Genomic DNA, 22007 nt, shown 5'->3' with positions numbered 1-22007 from the left:
TGGCTACACAGCGCCAAATTTTGGGAAAAAAATGCTTTTTTGACACATCCCTTATCCTTGTAAAATGAGGTTTACAGGGATGGTGAAAGAGCGTGTCTGCTTTTTTGAAATTTTTTTCCGAAAAAGCAGACACGTTCCTTGGACGTGGCATTGCTTTTCCGGGATACCTCCAGTGTCCTAGGAAATCAGTGTAGTCTAGACATAGCCTAAGTATTTTTAAAGGCTCCCTTAGCTGCAGAAGCTGTGATAATAATCCGTGCACAGTAGTTTGAGAAATAGACGAAGTGGGGTATGTTTTTTTAAAATCCAAGACTACCACTTTCACTCCCATCTATTAATTTTCTTGCTATCCTATTTTTAAAAATCAGCTTTAGTTTGTAAAATACATACTTTCTAACCACATGCTGCTTACTGCTCATAATTTCTTTTATTCTCTGATTTTTTTCTTTTAATATATTGTCCATTGAGAATAGTCTTGGACCCTAGTAGCATTTACCAGTCTATGATCTCTATAATAGATTTCTACATCAGCATCCAGGAAGACTTGAGCCGGAAATAATCTCAATTTCCCTCTGTGACATTCCTTTATAGGTAGCATCTAGCACTATGTAATGTATGAGTTTTATAGTTCAAATGTGTTTTCATCGCTATTTTAATGTGAACCTCTCTCACTAGGTTAGATGAAAAAGAATTTATACTGATGCCAATTTTTTTTTGTTCTCTCCTGCAAGCTGTGTTGATAGCAGTCAGTCACATACAATATCAATAATTAAGTGCTCATTACAGCCAAGGGACCAAGCTCTTAGAATGGTTTCTGTTCAATAGCAGTAATTCAATTTCTATGATGTGTGTATAGAAGTAGTCTTTGCATCTGGTTATAAAAGCATCATGGCATAGCAAGAGGTACTGAAAAAAAGAAAAATTTAAATGTATGGGATGAAACTGGAAACCCTTTTTGGAATATACAGCTCCTGGCATCATTTTTAACAGGAACCTGAATGTATTTTTATGATGCACTAGAAATATATTCCCATTGGACAATTCCCAAGCAAGATCTTTTTGATGGAAAGTGAAATCTACTACAAGCTTCTCCATGAAAATTCTGACACTGGCAAGCTCCCTGTGATATCATGCTTCCAGAAGCCCTCTGCTGAAGACCTTGGTATTCTGATGAGGGCTTGGACCTTCCTCTGAAGAGCCTGGGCAACAGGCAAATAGAGGATCATCTCTTCAATTCCAAGGAGAAAACTAGGCCCAGTGTTACTATCCAGGATACATTGAAGGTAAAACAGATAATTTAACAGTGTTTCTATACCACCTATCGCCAGCCCCAGCCAGTTCCATTCCCTTGGATCTCAGCCATGTTGTTCAGGAGAAGGGGTTTAGGAAAAGAAGTGGAACCACCTCCCACGCTCACCAGTGGCAGGAAGCAGAGACACATGGCTGAGAGTCAGGGGAATGGACCAGGCTGTTTCTGGGTTGCTCTGCTTTCCCCTGCTGCCACTGGTGAGTATGGAGGGGGCCTGATTCCCTGCTGCTGATGCCAGACACCCTCCCGCTAGTCCTCTGGGCCATATCATTCGGGGGAGCGGGTAAAGGGGAAGAGGTGGAATGGGGGCAGAGCAGGGGCAGAGCTTGAAGGAAGGGCGAAGTGGGAACAGGGAGTGATGGGGCCCTCCCCTAGGTTAGGGGTAGCGCAGGGAGGAATCACATGGGGGGGTCACATGACTGGTGCCCCCCTTGTGTCCCTCCCCAGCAGTTGCCACAGATTGAGGACCTGCCTTCAGAAAAAAATTTCTACTAAACTCCAATAGTTAACGATTGGCTGATGCTGAAACATGAAGAGCTATATCCCTTCCAAAATGGTCCTTTTTAGGTTTGGTTGTGTTTGTTTCAAGTATTTCCTATTATGGGTCTGGATATATTTGTTCCTAAAAATGTCCAATTCTTTTTTTAAACTGTGCTAAACCATGCTTTTGGTCTCAGTTGTATGATTTGACAGTTTTCAGTTTCACTGAATATTCCATTATATTTCTATTATGAGAGTGACTAAAATTTTCTGTTCTGCCATCTCCATATAATTAATTATTATACATATTTGTTTGTGTCCCCATTCATCAATCTCCCTTTAAGGGGAATATTCCCAATATTTTCAGTCTCTCTTCAAAATGAGCTATTTATATGAGCACTTTCAGGCTCATAATAGTTACTTTTGCCTATATCTGAACACTTGACATGAGGTAATAAAAAGTGAATATAATATTCCAGGTGAGGGCAATATTTCCAGTATTCTCCATCTGATTCCACATTCAGGTTTTGGCTCAGTTTCATCTCTTCCAGTGGCTAGTTCCACAATCATGTGCTCTCAAACAAGAATATTCTATTTTATACCACAGTACATATTAAAACACTATAAATAAACTAAACATGGAATGGTGCACTGGCACACTGCATACCTAATTCAAGAGCAGCTTTTGCCACAAACATGGTTGTTAAAAAACTTGATTTAACTATAATCAGGGCCCATAACTTTTCATAGACTGTAGTGTGCCAAACAACTCACTCACTTGCAGTTATAAAGAAATGAGAATGTGTATTACTAACCAATAAAAAGTAGATTACTCTGAATTTATGAAAAGTAATTCCTAATTTTCTCATGGTTGTGATGTTGCATTTCACCTGTTAATTCCAAATTAATCTAAATTCTTTTTTTCTTACAGAGAGATCCAGCAGAAAACAGACAATTTTAAATGAAGTTCTTTAACTCCCATCAACTAAAATTTCAATCACTATACCATTTATTTTATTGTTGTAAAAAGAGTCATTGTAGTATTATTTCCACACCAAGCTACCCATGAAATCTGTCTGAATATTCCTGCCAAAATACCTTTTACCCAACCTTTCTTATCCAGCATTCCAATAACATTGTAAATGGCTAAATTTACAGTATACTTTAGTTAATGATACAACATAATGGTTCTGATTCTCCTCTCTGTCAGCTAGTGTTAAAAGCTGAGACTAGGAGGGGCTAAAAATCCATTCTTGTCCTGCAATTTGCATGCCTGTGTTATGCAGTCTTAGAGAGGTAGCCGTGTTAGTCTGTAACTGTAAAAAAAATGAGCACTCCCGTGGCACCTTAGACACTAATAAATTTATTAAGTCATGAGCTTTTGTGGGTAAAAGCTACTCATTTGATGATGTGGGTTTTACCCACAAAAGCTCATCACCTAATAAATGTGTTAATCTCTAAGCCAGGTCTACTCAACTTTAGAAGCCCCAGGGGCCACAATGATACTCACAGCACATGCCAAGGGCTGCAATTTAAGTGTGGTTGCATATACTTGCAAATATATAAGCAAATAGCTTCTTTCACACTGATGGGCATGAATACAAAGATTAAGGCAAGACTACACAACACACAGGCCCCATTTAAGTCAGTTCTGCGGATATTAATCAAGTGCAATATTTACTCAATTTACACCCATATGACAGCACTTTTAGGCTGTGTCTAAACTACATGCCTCTGTCGTCAGAGGCATGTAGATTAGACACAAAGGCAAAGGCAAATGAAGCCGCGATTTAAACGATCGCGGCTTCATTTACATTTACATGGCTGCCGCGCTGCCATTGCTCATTTAAATCGCGGCTTCATTTGCCTTTGCCAAAACAACAAATCTACATGGCTCCGTCGACGGAGCCATGTAGTTTAGACATACCCTCAATGAGCAATGACAGTCCAGGAATGTAACTACTAAAACACATATCAACAGAACACCATTATATTGACTACTTTTTTGTTTTGGCTCCCACCTGCGGGCCACACACAAATGGATCGCGTGCCATATGTGACTCACAGGCCATATGTTGAGTAGGCCTGCTCTACATTAGGGAGTGATTTCAAAATAACCCCCCTTATTTCAAAATAATAAGCGGAGCATCCACACTATCACAAAATAAGGGCTAGTTATTTTAAAATCTGTACTCCTGCTTTCCTTGGGGACTAAGCTTATTTTGAAATAATTATTTCGGGAGTTATTATTTTGAATTTAGTTATTTCAAAATAATTTCCAAATGTAGACATTCTCTCAGGTGCCACAGAACTGCTCGTTGTTTTTGTGTTATGCAAGCATATTGCTATACGGAGTGATCTAATTTATAAAGTGATGTGCACATTATCAAGGAACAACTAGCCAATAGGGTTGCCAGATACTTTCACAAAAAATCCTGAACATGGCGGGGAAAAATATTGGTTGAGGAAAAAAATAAAAGAAAAAAAAGGTCACTGTGCTTTTAAATTCCCCCACGCCCTGCTACCCACTCCCCACTCCACTCACCCCTGTCAGACAAGGCAAGGGAAAAAGGTCCCTTCCAGGGATTTCCCTACACTCCCCCATGGGGATGTATACCCTCCTGAATTTCCTCAACACCCCCCCAGTTTTGTGAACTATGGTGCCATACACCTTCACCCTCACAGTGTCACCCACATTGGCCCTGACATCCCTCCCTTTTGTAAATTTGAACACCCCCTACCCCCTACTTTCAATTCCTGGGGAGGCTACTGGTCCCTGCCTGCCTTCTGTCTGAGAAAAACAGAAAATACCGGACATTTTACATGTCCAGTATTTTCAGGGTTTTTTTTACTGGACAGAAGACACAATTACCAGATTGTCCGGCCAAAAACCAGACACCTGGCAACCCTACTAGTCAAGTCAAAGAAAGAGTCTCAGCTTTTAACTTGTTTTATTTCTTTGACTCTGCTGTGACATGTCACACTCTTAAGGGTATATCATCAGCATAATGCAGGAAGAAATGGGAGTTTACATGCTAATCCTCACTAAAACTAATGAGATTTATGCATGGTAAATCCCTGTGCAGTAAAATGAAAATATGTCCTTTGTTACATAAACAAGGTTTGTTGAAATAAACACAGTGAATAACACAAATAAAATTAAGATAACTTTTGCATGACATATTAGAACTTAGAGATAGAAAAGATCTATCGCCATTTATCTAATCTCACTGTTAATTCTAGAACTCTTCCCTACATTGTGTATCTAGAAAAGTACTGTCCTGTGCAGTGGCTCTAAGATTCCCTGTTTAGACAACACTGTGCTTATGGGAGGGATCTTGGAAGAACCACAGTATCTGGAGGAATGGCAACCTTGCAACCTCCCACTTTGCCTCCTGACAGAAAGATTTTTGGCTGGAACCTCAGCACATTTTCCTCCTCTCTCCTCTTGCCATTCCCCTTTTTTCCCTCAGAAATCAAAAAATGTGATCTACTGAGATCTATTAGGTTATAAAAAGTAGTGATGGTGGTGTCTCTTGGGACATGTACAGCTGCAGAGAATAACTCTTTAGGGGTCCCTGGCAAGACAGCGCCCAGCTCACATAGCTGTAATACCAATGAATCACAATGTTGAAAACTACACAATCATAAAGTAACTGTCATACTAAATAACTGTTAAGTTAAAGAGATAGTATAAATAACTGCTGATATATAGCAAATAATATGCAACATTGTCCCAGCTTCAGCCCATGCATTCCACACTGGGCCAAGTTCTACCCTCCATTATACCCATGCAACCTCAGGAATCTATTTTTATCATTATAAAGCATTCAGGTATAGTCAAACAATCATATTGCTCATAATGTAAACCTCCATAATACCTTGAATAAGTTGGACGCTTAGCACTAGATCTGTAAAAACAGTCCACTCATTTATAAAAGCAGCAATTGAACTATAAAAGAAATGGGACAATATATCTAGGCCCAATTTCTTGCATGTCGGCACAGTGAGGGCATGCCTACACTAAAGGGTTATTTCAAAATAACTAATGTTATTTTGAAATAAGAAGGTACGCGTCTACACAGCAAGCCCTTAAAGCTACAGCCACATGGGAAAGGGCTTGTGGCACCAGGAAAGCCCTGCTAACCCTGTGCCACACACCAGCAGCCTTCACAGCTTTTGCTGCCACCATAAGTGACTCCCGTGCTACCACTGAGCCCTCCATGGCTGCAAGGGAGCTGGCAGCCCTCTCCCAAGCCCCTGCCCGGGAGCAAAAGAAGAGGTCCCCTTCCTGGTCTGGTGCAGAGATCCTGGATCTCATTGAGGTCTGGGGAGAGGAGACAAACCTCCAGGATCTCCACACCAGACACAGGAATGCAGACATTTATGGCCAGATGGCTGACAGCCTAGGTCAGAAGGGACACATGCACCCAGGAATAGGCGTGAATGTAGGTCAAGGAGCTGAGGTCAGGGAGTGCAGCTCCCACTAAGGGGTGGTACCCCAGACCTGCCCCTACTTTGACCAGCTCCAACACATCCTGAGAGGGGGGCAGTCCCTTCCCCTGCCCCTTGTTGTGGACTCTGGATGGAGATGCCCATTGTCAGCCTCTCAGAAGGCATAGCTGTGGATGAAGAGCAGGAAGTGCAGGAGGAGGAGGAGGAGGACAAGGATACAATGGGGCTCAGGAATGTGTCTGGGCCTGGATACAATGACTGTCAGCCAGGTCAGCCTGGCCCTGGAGCCGATATCACCCTACCAGGATGTCACCCAGGGATTGGAAAAGCCAAGGAAGGCCCATCAGGTGAGTTTCATTACTTTCCCTAGTCACACACCGGGGGAGAGGAGGAGCAGTCCTAGGCTCCCACCTGGGACCTCTGTGCCCCTGCAGAAAGGTCTCAGCCTCAGATGGCCTTGCTCAAAGCACATTGCCTTCATCTGAACCAAGACCTTCCAATGTTGGCTCAGAGATGAGGGCTAGGCTTCATGCACTCTGTCTCCTGGGATGACTGACCTTCTCTTTGTTCTTTACAGCTAGACCAGCTGTGAGTGGGGCACAAGCCACATCTCCTGTGCCAGCCTCCCAACCCTGCAAGACCCACAGGCACCGCCAACCCCACAAGGACCTCGAGCAGGAACACATATCCAGCCTGTTCCCTACAATGGCCTCTGGAGCAGCAGAACCATAGGTTGGATGCAGAGCTGGAGGAGCACCACTCCACCTGGCAGGAACAGTTCCAGGAGGCATGAGCATGGCATACAGCTCAGCCAACTGCCTGGTCGCCACCATTGAGTGGTCCAGCAGCTACCCCTCTCATCCACTCCTTCCCAATTCCCCTCCCTGAACCCACTGCCGCTCCCACTTTTGCTCCTCTGGTTTCTCTCCCTAGCCCCCCCGATTGCCAAGGGCCCCACACAAGAGGCAGTGGGCCCACCTGAGGCAGGCACCAGGCCCAGACCCATCCCTGAGCCCCACCTTCCCCCTCTTGCCTCCTCCCCGCTCCCCAGGTTCTTACCCCAGTCCCTCCCCAGTTATATTTACCCCAATTAAAAATTACAGAGTTTATTGTTCCAAAACAAAATGTGTTGTTTATTTTTTCAGGAGGAGGGGAGAGGAAGGGGGGAAAGAAGGGCAGGGGAAGGAAGGGGTAGAGAATGAAAGACACACTGGGGCACTGCAGAGGCTCCTGGTGGGGAGGCCTGGGGGAGGACATCACTGTGGTTCTTGTGTGAAACTCTCGCTCGGGTCCTCTTGGATGCGCACAGCTCCCTGATGGGCCAGCTGGATGCTGAATGTCCTTGTGAGCTGCTCGGCCTCTGCCCCTGACTCCTGGCAGGAACTTCTCCCTCTTATTTTCACAAATATTGTGGAGGACATACCCCCACCAGTTGGGGAAGGTTCTGCTTGCCGAGGTCCAGGCAGGTAAGAAGATAGTGGAACGTCCCTCTGAGACGGCAGAAGGCGCCCTTCACCATGATGCAGGCCCTGCTCAGCCTGCTGTTGAAATGCTCTTTCATGGGGTCCAGGTGTCCCATGTAGGGCTTCATCAACCAGGGGAACAACAGGTAGGTTGCATCCCCCATGATGCAGATGGGCATGTCCACATCCCCTACCCTGATGGTGCAGTCGGGGAAACGCGTGCTGGTGTATAGCTTCTGGTAAAGGCTGGAGTTGAGGAATATGCGGGCGTGGGGCACCTTCCCCTACCATCTGACATTGATGTTCATGAACCAGCCTCAGTGGTCCACGAGGGCTTGCAGCACAATTGAAAAGTACCCTTTCTGGTTGATATAATCGGAGGTGCGGTGGTCGGGGGCCCAGATGGAGATATGGGTGCCATCAGTGGCCCCCTTGCAGTTGAGGAATCCCATAGCGGCAAAGCTGGCGATGGTGGGATCTATGTCGCCCAGGATGACGACCCTGAACAGCAGGACGGTGTTGATGGCCCGCACCACCTGTAGAAGGAAACAAATAGAGAATCACAGGGTTGCCAGAGCCCTCAAGAGGTCCCTGAGTCCAACCTCCCTTCCCCACACCAGGACTTACCCCATCCCCTGGCAGAACTTTTGAAGGTAGGACTGAGAAACCTTCCAGGGAGGGAGTTTCCACCACCAACAACCCCATTCCAGCAGTTTCCCACCTTCCTAGGACAATCATAAGAGATCATACCTGCATGCGCACAGCCCTGATGGTCGATCTCCCCATGACAAACTGGTTCCTGATGGAGGAGTAACTGTCCGGTGAGGCAAGCTTCCAAAGTGCAATGGTGACCCACTTCTGGAGGGGGATGGCAGGTCTCATGTAAGGATGTGAACGACTAGTCGACTATCAGATAAGCAAATACTTAATGGATAGTCGACACACGAGTCAACTAGTCACTCCCCCCTCCCCTTGCTGCCTTAATCAGAAAGAGACAGCAAGACGGGGAGGGAAGTGGAAGGAGTGCTACAAAGCAACAGCGCTACATGGAGCCTGGGGCTAGACCCTGGCCTCCACACAGTGCTGCCACTTTGAAATGCTGTGTACAGCCCAGTGCCAGCTGGGGACTCCGCCGCTGACCCCGAGCACCATGCGGCACTACTGCTTTCAAATACCACATGGAGTCTGACGTCTAGGTAGAGCACTGACACTTTGAAATGCCATAGAGAGCATGGGGCCAGCGAGCGACTGCTTGAGTCCCCCACTGGCCTTGTGCTCCCCACAGTACTTTTGCCTTTGAAGTGTAGCAACAGCCTTGGGGATGTTGCTACACTTTAAAGGCGGAGACACCCTTATCAACTAATCGAATAGGCAATGCAAATTGCATCGACTATTTGATTAGCCAATCAATCTAAATTTAACATCCCTGGTCTCATATGGGTGACCCGTTGCCTGAGAGCAGGGGTGAGCCACTCGCAAGGCTCCTTGAAGGTGTCCTTCTACATGTTGAAATTCTGGAGCCACTGCTAGTCATCCCACTGCTCCATAACGATGAGGTCCCACCAATCAGATATGGAGTTTCATTGTTGTACCAAATAAAAGCAAGCAGGATCTTATGAGGGGGATAAGGCAAAAAGCCACATTTATTGTAAAGATAATAATAAAAACAAAGAAAAGATAGAAGCAAATAACGTTGTTTAACTACTTATTCCTAACACTACTTAACCCTTATACACTTGTATGTATATTATATATATATATAACCATTCATTCATACATCCATTCATTCAAGTTCTGTGTATAGTTACCAGCCTGGAAGTTGCTTGTGACAGAATACTGGCCAGGTATTCTGTACACAAGTGATGGTAGTGGGGAGCGAAGTCCTGATCAGATGCGCATCTGAAGCTCCTGGTAGGCTGGCAGCAGAACCTTGGACTCTGATTCCATTGTTTTTAGTCCAGTTCTTATAGGAATTTTTTCCTATGCCAGTCTATGGAAATTGCTGTATCATGCTGATGTCTCCAGGGTGGCTGCCAGGTGCTCATCAGTGATCTCATCGGGTGGACCTCCAGTTTCTCCACTTGACACCTTTTGGTTGCACTGGCACCTGACGCCTTCTTCAGCCCTTTGTTGCTGTATTCTCAGGCTGGCACCTCTCAGAGCCATTCATTCATCATCCAAGCACTCTCTCATACATTCATACAGTATTTTGTATAATAATAAAAGTTGTAGTTACAGAAAGTTTCTGGGTGGTATTGCTTAAAACATTCTCTGAGTGCTGAATAAAGTTACAATGTTTTAAAGAGAACAGGCCTCAATTAAGTAACAATGGCCTTAGTCAATTACAGGGCTTGGCTCCCATAGCAGAGTTAGTGGCTTGACAATGCATTGTTACAATGTATCTCTGCAATGTCAATTTCAAGCAGCCCCTTGCACAAGCTTGAGCATGCCCTGGAGCACAGAGGGGGTGGGGGGGGGGCTGTTTCTGGTTACATAGGATTATATTTTTAACAGTTCTAAGTTACATGACCTAATACATTATATTCTAAAGGAACAATAATAATAATAATAAATCTAAACATTTAACAATCTTAACAAATAATAATAATAAGAAGAAGAAGAATTAATAATAAATCTAAACACTTTAAGTTGTGGGGAACAAATTATGGGGGGTCACTTCCATTTGGGGAATCATTTTCAATACATTAATATGTTATCCCTACATACTCCCCCTTTTGACACTACGATATCTGGTATACTCGTAGTGTCACTTTCTATTTAATCTGTTTAAGAGATGGTATTGTGAGGCAACATGTGTTTGTGATTGTAATGTAACAAATATTCTTTTTATCCAGGTTAGGTGACTTTGCCCAGAGCGAGAGAAAAAATAGTGATTTTATCCAGGGCAGCTTGGGCAACAGTCTGAAACCCAATTAACAGTGCATGAATTTATGTGCTCTCATCCCATATAGTGTAGGCATCCTTGCATTTAGCCCTGAAAACAAAATTGGTGGTGTGCCTCAGTTTCCCTTTTCACATCACACACCAATTTTGGAATTCCCCTTTCTCAGGTGAGAAGCTTCAACACTAATTACAAGTACTAACAGTAAAATACCAGTGTTACAAGGCTTTTGAACATACAATGTGCTCTTGGGTACATTTTTTTTTTTTAACCATTTCCAGGGTTTTGGTATAAAATCCTGCACATTGAACATTGTTACATTCTTAGTAACTGCAGTACAGTGGTCATGAAAGTTAGCATAAGTAGCAGGAACAAATCCATCCCAAATGTACGCTGACAATTTTGGGTTTTTAGGTTGAAAAATCTGCAGCCTTCCAAGGGGGAGTATGTAGGGAGGTGCAGCGGGGGAGCGCTGGGGGTTGTTACTCCTGAAACGTTTCCTTGCTGGCCCTGCAGTCTAAGAACTTCCTTCATAATATCAGTAAGAGGGGCTCTGTCCCATTTCTCTCTATCCCCTCCCAGCTGTGCTAATAATTTCCAAGCTATGCGGCGCATCTCAGAGGCGGGTCTTTCTGGGTGTGTAGTCCCGTCGGCAAACTGAGATCTTTGAGGGTCTGGGTGTAGATGACCCCTGAACTGATTATTCCCTCTTCCCCTGAATTTGCCTCTTGAGTATCCTCCTCGGGATCCTGCAAATCCTTTAGTTCCACTTTCATTAGAGAAAGTGACTGTCGGCTCCATTGCCGCTACGTATGCTACTCTTTCCTTTTTAATATTGGGCTTTGGTCCGGCGTGGGTAGTTATTTGTTGTACCATCCCTTTCAATTCTCTTAAAGTGGCTGGGTGCCCGTCCTGCCAAACTGCAAGTTTCCCAGAATAGTAGGGAAGCAGCGATGCAGCGCAATCCCTGAGCGATGGTATGGAGAACGGGATTTCATCTAAGTCTGTGTTGGCAGGTATGGTTACCAAACCAGCCATTATCTGCATTAAAGCCCACCGGGTAAGATAATTTTCAGGATCCTCATTAGACTCCTGGATGGAAGCTACAGCTTGGGCAATGAAATTTCGTCTGCCTATTTGTTCCCCAAAGGTGGCCATTAAAGTCAACACACTATCGGCAGCTCCAACTCTTATGCGGTCCAGGGCAGCTCTTATTTCTGGTGCCGCACATATACCCATAAGGCGATAAATTTCTAGAGTAGTGAGTGTTTCCCTTCCTGCCAATAAGATGGCATTGGTACACCATCGAGAAAAAGTTTCTCGGTTGAGTGTTCCCAAATGGTCAGCCATTGCTTTTAAATCTGATGCTGACACTGGGACAGTAGTGACCTGTTGATTACCTCCCCCGTCCACCGGGGTGGTTACAGTGCGCCGTTCTATGGCTGCCACCTGGGCTACAAGACCCTCCTGTTTGTTGTCCCAAATGTCTCCTTCCCATACCTCACGGGGGTCCCAAATGTCCTCCTCCCAATCTGAGGGTATTTGACATTCGGCAAGGTCCCATTTTCCTGACTGGACAGCTGCTACCTGGCGAGTAGCGAAACCTAATTTCTGTTTTAAATGCTTAATAATAGAATTGCATTGAATATGATTTTCTGTGGTTTTATTCTGTTCTAATGTTAATTTCTTAACCATGCCTTGCAGGACCTGATTTTCTTTGATTAAAGCCTGATTTTGTTTTTCTATTTCTTCGTATGCTGTCACTTGGTCCTTCAGGAGTCTCTCATTACTTTTACTTTCCTGTAAGGCTTGTTTCATCATTTCCATCTGATTGTGGGAATTTGTTGCCATTATTTTCCAATTTTCTATCCCTTTTTCTGATTGGGATAGTTTTTCTTTTAGAGATATTGCCTCTTCTTTACTGGCTGTTAGGCGGAAGTAGTTGTTATTACATGCCTCCCACAGCAGCCAGATCCCTGCAGCGTCTCTTTTTGCTGCATTCGGGGGTTTGCATATAAGGATATATTGGGCCAATCTATCCTCCAAATCTGAAATATTACAAGCATCTTCAAGGGCTTGTGCAGTCCAAGGACTGTGCCCATATCTCTGAAGGATTTGTTGAAAGGGTGTTATTTCTTTTATGAAAGGCGAGGTTAGAGCTCCTTCAAACTCTGTGCCTCCCTCTGAGACTGCTTTCCCTGAATTTTTCTTAAACATCTTTAATACTTGTGTAGTTTCCTTTATCACCCCTGAACCTTTGCAGCGAGTGACACAGCCTAGACTATCAATGAATAATCGTAGCTTCTAGTTACACAGCCTAGATTATTTCAATAGTCGTAGCTTCTAGTTACACAGCCTAAATTATTTCAATAATTGTAGCTTCTAGTTATACAGCCTTGATTATTTCAATGAATAACCGTAGCTTCTTACACAGCCTAGATTATTTCAATGAATAACCATAGCTTCTATTTACAGCCTAAATTATTTCAATAATTGTAGCTTCTGGTTACACAGCCTAGATTATTCCAACGAATAATCGTAGCTTCTTTTTACTATGAGCTCTTTTGTGAAGCCTCTACCCTCTAGAGGTCAGCAGGCTTTGGTTAACCAAACTAAAAAGAAAGAAAAAAAAATAGAACTGCTCTTTGTAGAGTCAGCTGTGTGCACACTAATGTTCACAATACCTGAGGCTTCTTACCAATATTCCCCCTTTCGCATTCTCCACCAAAATGTTGTACCAAATAAAAGCAAGCAGGATCTTATGAGGGGGATAAGGCAAAAAGCCACATTTATTGTAAAGATAATAATAAAAACAAAGAAAAGATAGAAGCAAATAACGTTGTTTAACTACTTATTCCTAACACTACTTAACCCTTATACACTTGTATGTATATTATATATATATATAACCATTCATTCATACATCCATTCATTCAAGTTCTGTGTATAGTTACCAGCCTGGAAGTTGCTTGTGACAGAATACTGGCCAGGTATTCTGTACACAAGTGATGGTAGTGGGGAGCGAAGTCCTGATCAGATGCGCATCTGAAGCTCCTGGTAGGCTGGCAGCAGAACCTTGGACTCTGATTCCATTGTTTTTAGTCCAGTTCTTATAGGAATTTTTTCCTATGCCAGTCTATGGAAATTGCTGTATCATGCTGATGTCTCCAGGGTGGCTGCCAGGTGCTCATCAGTGATCTCATCGGGTGGACCTCCAGTTTCTCCACTTGACACCTTTTGGTTGCACTGGCACCTGACGCCTTCTTCAGCCCTTTGTTGCTGTATTCTCAGGCTGGCACCTCTCAGAGCCATTCATTCATCATCCAAGCACTCTCTCATACATTCATACAGTATTTTGTATAATAATAAAAGTTGTAGTTACAGAAAGTTTCTGGGTGGTATTGCTTAAAACATTCTCTGAGTGCTGAATAAAGTTACAATGTTTTAAAGAGAACAGGCCTCAATTAAGTAACAATGGCCTTAGTCAATTACAGGGCTTGGCTCCCATAGCAGAGTTAGTGGCTTGACAATGCATTGTTACAATGTATCTCTGCAATGTCAATTTCAAGCAGCCCCTTGCACAAGCTTGAGCATGCCCTGGAGCACAGAGGGGGTGGGGGGGGGGGGGCTGTTTCTGGTTACATAGGATTATATTTTTAACAGTTCTAAGTTACATGACCTAATACATTATATTCTAAAGGAACAATAATAATAATAATAAATCTAAACATTTAACAATCTTAACAAATAATAATAATAATAAGAAGAAGAATTAATAATAAATCTAAACACTTTAAGTTGTGGGGAACAAATTATGGGGGGTCACTTCCATTTGGGGAATCATTTTCAATACATTAATATGTTATCCCTACATCATCACCAAAAGCAGCGGTGCACAGTGTGCAGGCAATGCAGGAGGGGCTGTGCTGTATGAGCAGCACATGGAGAGAAGAGAAGAGGTGCAACACAGGAAGCAGCAGGTTCCTGTTCCTGAAGTGCCATGTGGGCAGCCTGTAGTAACTGTACCAGGAGGTGCAGCATAAGGTCTAAAAGCCAGCGCAAGCTTTGCAGCAGGTTCAGCTCTATGGTTGGAGTGCTGTGGAATCCACAAGGGCAACCAGAGCATGCAGCGAGATGAGTTTGCTGTCCCTCAAGGAGGTAGTCAAAGGTGAAGAGTCTGAGTCATGACTGTACAGGAGGGTTCCTTTAAGCACGAGCCTCAGCTAGCCCCAGGCAAAAGCTATAGGAAGTGACTGCTGTCCTGATGCCCTGCCCAAAGTGCTTCTAGGGAGGCCTTAAATGCAATTCAGCCTCCAAACAGTGTGGACACGCTATTTCAAAATAGATCTGTGCTATTTCGATGGGCATTTGTAGTGTAGATGTGCTATTTCGAAATAAGCTAGTGCAGAGTTTTTATTCCGAAATAGCTTATTTTGGAATAAGTGCGTAGTGTACACATATTCTGAGAGGATCTCGCAACCTGCGCTATAGCCCAAGCCCAAAATTTTGTACTGCAATTAAACATCTAGGGCTCCTGTGAGCATGAGTAAGCTCGCAAAAGAGTATGGGTTTTTAATTGCAGTGTAGACATACTTAATATGCTGTCAAGCATACACAGCAAACAAACTCAGAAAACTGCAAAATATTTTTTCAGTATTTTTCATTGATAGTAATCATTTAGGTCCCAAACCCACAAATACTTTTACACGTATGCTTAATTTTACTACCACTGATTACAATAGTAAAGCTAAGCATGTGTGTGGTTGTAGAATCAGGGCTTTAAGTGTTACTCATACTCAAAGTAGGTTAAAAATTCATTTTAGCTAGGGATGTTCCTCTAAAGTAAATGAAATTAAAATACCTTATCTTATTTATAGAAATTGTCTAGAATATATCATTTTGTTTCTTTATTATTAAGTGCTGAAAATAGGTAGAGCATTGTGCAAGATACAAGCTGAACTCATTCCTGCAGAATTTACAATCTATAACCCTGCTCACACAAACACTCAGGCAAAGCAAATGACTAACTTGACTAGTCCCATTGAAACTGCTTTGATAGTAAGCACAATTGTGTTTGCCAGATCAGTGCTGAAGGCAAAAAAGTTATTTGACACACTGAGTAATTTCACTGATACCAACGGATCACTTGCAGCATAAAAAGTTATACAAGGGAATACGTCTTTGTAGAATCAGGCTTACAGCAAATACTTGAGCATGTATGGCTTTATGCTCATGATTCATGAATAATCAATCCCTTTGGCTTCAACGGGGGTGCTCACATAGGTAAAGTAATGCACATTCATATTTACAGGATAGGAAGTTTAAGGAAGAAACAGAGGAGCAGTTTATTCTAAGTGCTGTAGGTAAAGTGATTATTTGAGAGTGGCTGTGTGTGAGCTAGTCAAAGAGAGGGTGGAGTGATGACAGAATGCCTTTATGCAGCTTTACAAGCAATATGAAAATACTGGGGAGTTGGCAGAAGTGGCATCAGTTATGTCTGGGGTTCTTTTATGGGACCATTTCACACCAGCTAAAAGCTGTGGCATATAGAACCACAAACAAGGAATTCACTGGTCTTTCTCACTAGATTTAACAGCGACGAGGAGTCCTGTGGCACCTTATAGACTAACTGAAGTGTAGGAGCATAAGCTTTCGTGGGCAAAGACCCACTTCGTCAGATGACATGCATCTGACGAAGTGGGTCTTTGCCCACGAAAGCTTATGCTCCTACACTTCAGTTAGTCTATAAGGTGCCACAGGACTCCTCGTCGCTTTTGCAGATTCAGACTAACACGGCTACCCCTCTGATAGATTTAACAGGTTTCTTAGCACGATAACAGCCTCCTGGATGTATGCGGAAGGGAGAGCAAAGTAGCACTTGAACAGAGGAGAACAGTGTCTGGCAGTTTTCGGTAGGGTTGGGAGAGGAAAGGAGATGTGGAGACCCCTAGAGAATCAGGGATGCAATCCGCATTCTGGAGCAGGCGTTGGTGGGGGCCTGGAAGGGGGAGAGATTGGGGGCGGTGGCAATTCCTGAAATGAACTTAACCCGGTTCTACCAACCCCCGCGTACCTGAACGTGGCAAACGAGGAGGCAGGAGCTGACCTCAGCCTGCAAGCGCCTCTCCCACCGTCCGCTCCCGCCGAGCAACTCGCCTCGCTGCGCCGCCCGGTTCCAAAAGCGCTGCCGGGCTGTTGCTACGGACGCAGTTAGGTTGGCGCCCAGCCCATTGTGACGTGAGAGGAGACACTTCCGTGAGTGTAGGACTTCAAAGTTCCAGCACCCTGCGGGACAGGACAGCGCTGCAGGGCGGTTCTCCCCTCCCCTCCCCTCCTTTAAAATAAAATAAAACAAAACTTCGGGGGCGGAGGGGGGGGGGGGGGTGGAAGGAAACGCCCTAAGCCAGACAGCAGCCGCGCAGTGGAAGGGAGGAGAGGAAGGAAAAGTCCCTCCCCTCCAGGAGCACCCAAGCCAAGTGAGAGTGGGGAAGCCTCGAGTCCCTAGACCCGGCTGGTGCCGTGGAAGGGGCGGGGAAGAAAGAAAGGAAAATCCTCCTCCAGCCCTGCGGATGCCGGGTGTGTGTGCAGGGGAGAAGCCCCGACCTCCGTTCAGATGCTGCTCGCGGAGACCGGAAGCCCCAGGCGCGTGTCCCCAGGGCAGGGGGATGCGGCCATCGTGCATGTGCATTTTTAAACTTAAGTTCTTTCGAATCCATTTTTCCCACGTTCCTGTGCGTGCCCCTGCCAGCGCAGAGGGGGAGAGAGAGTCGGGGCAGGGATTCCTCCCTGTGCTTCATTGAAACAATTGAAATTCTGGGAGAGGAGGGAAAAACCCGGAGCCCCTCACCCTGGCGGGGGGCTTCGCTGGGAGGGGGCGTGAAGAGAGAAAAAGGAACGAAAAGTCCCATCCCGGAAGAAGCCACGCTGGGGAGGGGGGGTGTATGTGTGAAGGAAGAGAGACCCTTGACACTGGCAGATGCGTGGCTGAAACCCTCAGCTTTCGAGCCCCCACCAGTGTCACCCTAGTGCTCGAGCTGCGCCAGAGCTAAAGTCCTAGCTCACCCCCTCTGTGCAGAGCTGGCCTCTCCCCATCCACTCTGTGTATTGGGGGTTCTTCCCCCCCCCCCCCCCGCATCCCCCTTCTGTTCTGAAATGTGATTTGTCCTTTTCATATGTGTTCATTTTTTTAAATTGTATCCTTTGGTATATATGGTTGTGACTATTTTCTTCCACTATTTGATCTGAGGAAGTGGGTCTGGCCCACGAAAGCTTATCATCTAATAAACCATCTTGTTAGTCTTTAAAGTGCTACATAGTCCTGCATTTTGTAAGTTTAAGGAGTGGGTCTAACAGCTTTGCTGGTTTTCACTCTGTTTATTTGCATGTCTTGGAAGTTCATATTTATTTCTGGGGAGAATTTTTATACAGAGATGAAGGATGATCTGATCTGGTCCTGAGGGAGCAGAAGAAGCTCTGTGCTCAATTATCTGCTCAAGACTTCCTGCCTCCTGGGGCTCCAGTGTGCAGTGAGGCAAGTGGGGGCACAATACTGTACAGTTTTTCATTGCAGGATAATTCCCTGGCTGCTTGTGACCTGATTCAGGGGAGGGGAGAACAGTGCCAGGTTGAGTAAATTACTTAATTTCTCTAGACCTCAATTTCCTACCTGTAAAATGGGGATAACAATCCTTCCCTTTTCTTGTCTGTTTAGATTTTAGTCTCTGTAGGGCAGAGAACAACTGTCTATATGAATCAATGGCTGCCATGAAGAGGCACCAGCAGCAGTGAGTGAAGGCTGCAAGCAATGGTTACTTACAATTTAAACATTCCTTTTTGTTGTTTTCACTTTAAAATTAAAAATAAAGCATTATAAACCTTTTTGTCGGGCATGCTGTGTGGTCTAGCTGCAAAAGGGGACATGGTGAGGCACAAGAGCCAAAAGAAGAGGCAAGGAGCACAAGGGAGCAAAGAAAAGGCAGGATGGGCTCAGAGGGACAAGGGGATGCATAAAGGAAGGTACAGTGGGCTTGGAGGTGCACAGGCAGATGGACAGTATTCAGAGAGACACAGTGGGTGCCCAGAATGTACCTCAGGGGATCCAGTCACATAGACTGAGGATTTTTTAGGGTTTAGTTTGGTTTGGGAAATGTGTTGAAATGGGATTAGCTTTATTTTGGATCATCATGAAAACCACATTGCTTATTTTACAGAGTGAAAGTTGGCAACGCTGGCACCCAAATGCAGAAACCTGCCTAGTGGAGATTGCCAATGGAGATTGAAACTCCATGCACATGCAGCCATGGGTGGGAAGAAGGGCCTAGCTCAGGTGCGAGAGCATATAGGCTAAAAGCTTGGAAAGACAGGCAGGGCTGGGGTTGCACCCTCAGCAGTTTGAGACTAGGAAGGGACATGATGAGGTGAAGTGGCTGGAAGCAGGTAGGTTCTCTGTGAATCAAAGTTCTTCCCCCTTTCCCTCTTTCCTCTCTTCTGGATTCAGAGTTGACCTCCACGTGTTTGGGAGCTCAGTTTACCCTCCCTACTCTGACATATCCATGGATTCTGAAGTGATTTGGGTGGGGGGCAGAGCACCACACCAACTGGACAGTCTCCTCTTTTTAGCTGCTCTTCTGGCCTGGATGTACACCTCCTGTTGGAGGGAATGCAACCCTCTCCCATTACAATGAATTGTTCTTGTCACAAATTGCAGAAATTGGGCAGGCTGAGTCATGAAATAAAAACAATGGAAAAGGGTTGTGCTTTAGAAATTAATCCCATGGTATTGTTAGATTCAGGCTACAATATTTTTCTTGTGACATGCCAGGCACGGCCTTGGTCACTGAAAAGGAAGTTTTGGCAAATGGACCTTGCACTTATTTCCAGCCTCTTCAACTTCACCTGGGCAAGAAAATGCTAGTCTAAATTCTTCTCTTGTCCATCATATTCATGAACATATTTAAAAAAAATTAATGGGGGTACCTCAACCATTCCCTTTCATTTTGTTGCCAGCCTGTGTCTTTTTTCAGTTTTTCCTCCTGTCTACCCTGTCTGTGACTAATTCAATAAGAAAAAGCTAGCAATAACATATATTTGTTCAGTTTTACTGATACGGACAGATTATACTAGACTGTAAGCACCTCCATCATCATATCACATTGCTCAGAAGTGTAATTTCTCTTTTCAGCCTAAATGACATTTTGTGTCAAGCTATTACAAATTTACCACACTGCCTCAAGGACACAACTAGCAGCAATAACTCTGAAAGAGCAAGATACCCATGTAATATAATTAGCTGTGTGTGACATTACCAATTGCATTTGCCATTATCACTGATACTTACCCTTTTGCCTTTCTCCTCCAACTAAAAACTACTTCCTAGATATCTGAGAGTGAGTGAGCAAGCAAGTTTAGTAGTCAAGGATGGCACAGGCCATCTTTAACTGGTTCTGGCTTGTCCCCAAATATAATGTATGCCTGTTAAAGCAAAATGGAAAACATACTTTCATGTTTATGAACATATCTGCTCAGATGCATGGAAGTAAATTTCAAAGTAAGGAAGGAAGTGTTATTTACTTCATCTCATAACACTTAAAGGGGAGGGGATGTTACCAAATGAAATTTACAGGCAGCAAGTTTAATGTAATGCAATACAGAGTTAACCTGTGGAACTCTTTGCCGGAGGCTGATATGAGGGCACAGACTAAAACTGGGTTTTAAAAATTAAATAAATTCACAGAGATCCATCAGGCTCTGTTAGTCAGGATGGGATGGATAGTGGCCCTAGACTCTGTTTGCCAGAAGCAGGGAATGAGCAATGGAATGGATCACTTGATGACTTGTTCTGTTCATTACCTTTGAAGCACTTTGCCTTGGCCACCATTGAAAGACAGGATACTTTGCTGGTTTAGGGGTAAGCAATAATTTTCACAGGGGAATCACCTCATAACTTTTGGTAAATTTTGGTCACAGGCTGCTTATTTCTATTATATTAATAGATGGGGTGTGGGATCTGGGATGGAGTTTGGATGCAAGAGAGAGCTCTAGTCTGGTGGAGGGGATATGAATGCAGGTTTGAGAGGGAGTTTGGGTGCAGGAGGGATCTCCAGACTGGTGCGGAGTGGTGGGGTGTAGGAGAGGATGAAGGCTGTGAGGTCTGGGAGGGACCTTGGGTGCAGAAGGGGACTAGAATCTGGGGCAGGAGGTTGGGGACATTGTTCCCTGTAAGCTGTGCATTTTGGTAGCCACTCAAGAGAAATTCAGATGCCACCCAGTTGATTAGCAGAGCACCCACAGCTGGCAGCATGCGTACTGGTAGTACATATCTGCACGTCTTGGGGCACATAAAATTTATTGTGGAGATGGATAGATAAAAATGAGAGGCAGCATTGATTTAGGTACAGAGGAGGGGTGCAGGGTGTGGGAGGAAGTCTGGGGGCAGGAGGGATTCTGACTTGGGTCAGGGGTTGTGGTGCAGGAAGTGTTACAAGGTACAGGCTCTGTCCTACAGTTGGTTCCCATCTGGCAGTACAATGGAGTGCTCAAGCAGTGGCCCCATGCTATTTCCAGAAGCAGCCTGCTGCTGCTGGCATGTCTGTGATTGCCCCTTCATAGAGGGCTCTGTGCACTCCTTCACAGAGCATGTCTCTGTGCACTCCTTCACAGAGCATGTCTCTGTGCACTCCTGGTGCACGAACCACCACAATTTCCACTGGCCTGTTTTCAGCCAATAAGTTGTGAGAATAGTGCTGGGATAGGGGCAACTCCTCAGATGGCACCATTGCTCCTCTTCCAAGGGTATGTACAGACATGCCAGCAGTAGCCAGCCACTTCTGAGAGTGGCATGGGGACACAGCAGAGTGCTTGCTGCACTGTGGGACTTTTAGCAGCCCAGAGTGTCATGGTGGGCCACAGCCCGGCCAGAGTTTGCAAGGCTCAAGGCAGCATGTTGTGGTTGGCTGTACTGCGTAGCTGGGTGGCTTCCAGCCAGGGCAATGAGCAAGCAGCCAGGCGAGCAGGCACCAAGCAGCATAGGGCCCAAGGCAACCGCCTTGCCCTAAGGCCAGGCCTGGTGGGCCGACAGAAACATTAGACTGGCTGTGTTTTGCCCACCGCTTGCCTAGATGGGCTTTTGAGTTGCTCCATCCAGCATGGCCTTCTTTTGTTAAGCTTTCTGTAGGGTGACCAGCTTGCAACTGTGAAACATCAGGACGGAGATGTAACAGGCACCTATATACGAAAAAGTCCCAAATATCAAAACTGTGCCTATGAAATCAGAACAGCTGATTATCCTCGCCTTGCTGTCCGGCACTGAACCAGCAGCAATCAGCTACGAGGCTGCAAACCCCAGTCGGGGGAAAGGAAGCATCGCACAATCTCTCACGTAGGAGCTTTCTACATAACA

General features: G+C 44.8%; 1 protein-coding gene and 1 long non-coding RNA gene across 5 annotated transcripts in view; one reads left to right on the top strand and one right to left on the bottom strand.

Annotated features, from left to right (window-relative positions):
* Positions 1-16837, bottom strand: part of TMEM232 (transmembrane protein 232) — a 155385-nt gene extending 138548 nt beyond the window's left edge. The window contains exon 1 of one of the 4 annotated variants that reach the window (XM_025190394.3): positions 16683-16837. The gene's annotated coding sequence lies outside the window, so the exon portion shown is untranslated. The remainder of the gene's footprint in view (positions 1-16682) is intronic. The other 3 variants (XM_075932031.2, XM_025190393.3, XM_025190391.3) reach the window with 3 other exon arrangements.
* Positions 16838-16981: 144 nt separating this feature from the next.
* On the top strand, positions 16982-18487 carry LOC142829889 (uncharacterized). The gene is made up of 3 exons (XR_012904789.2): positions 16982-17185; positions 18004-18140; positions 18321-18487. It is a non-coding gene; the product is annotated as an uncharacterized LOC142829889 (long non-coding RNA).
* The last annotated feature ends 3520 nt before the right edge of the window (positions 18488-22007 follow it).

Source organism: Pelodiscus sinensis, chromosome 6, assembly GCF_052426305.1.
Source record: "Pelodiscus sinensis isolate ZL-2025 chromosome 6, ASM5242630v1, whole genome shotgun sequence".
In the NCBI taxonomy this organism is placed as follows: Eukaryota; Metazoa; Chordata; order Testudines; family Trionychidae; genus Pelodiscus; species Pelodiscus sinensis.
This window is presented reverse-complemented; position numbering and strand designations above follow the sequence as displayed.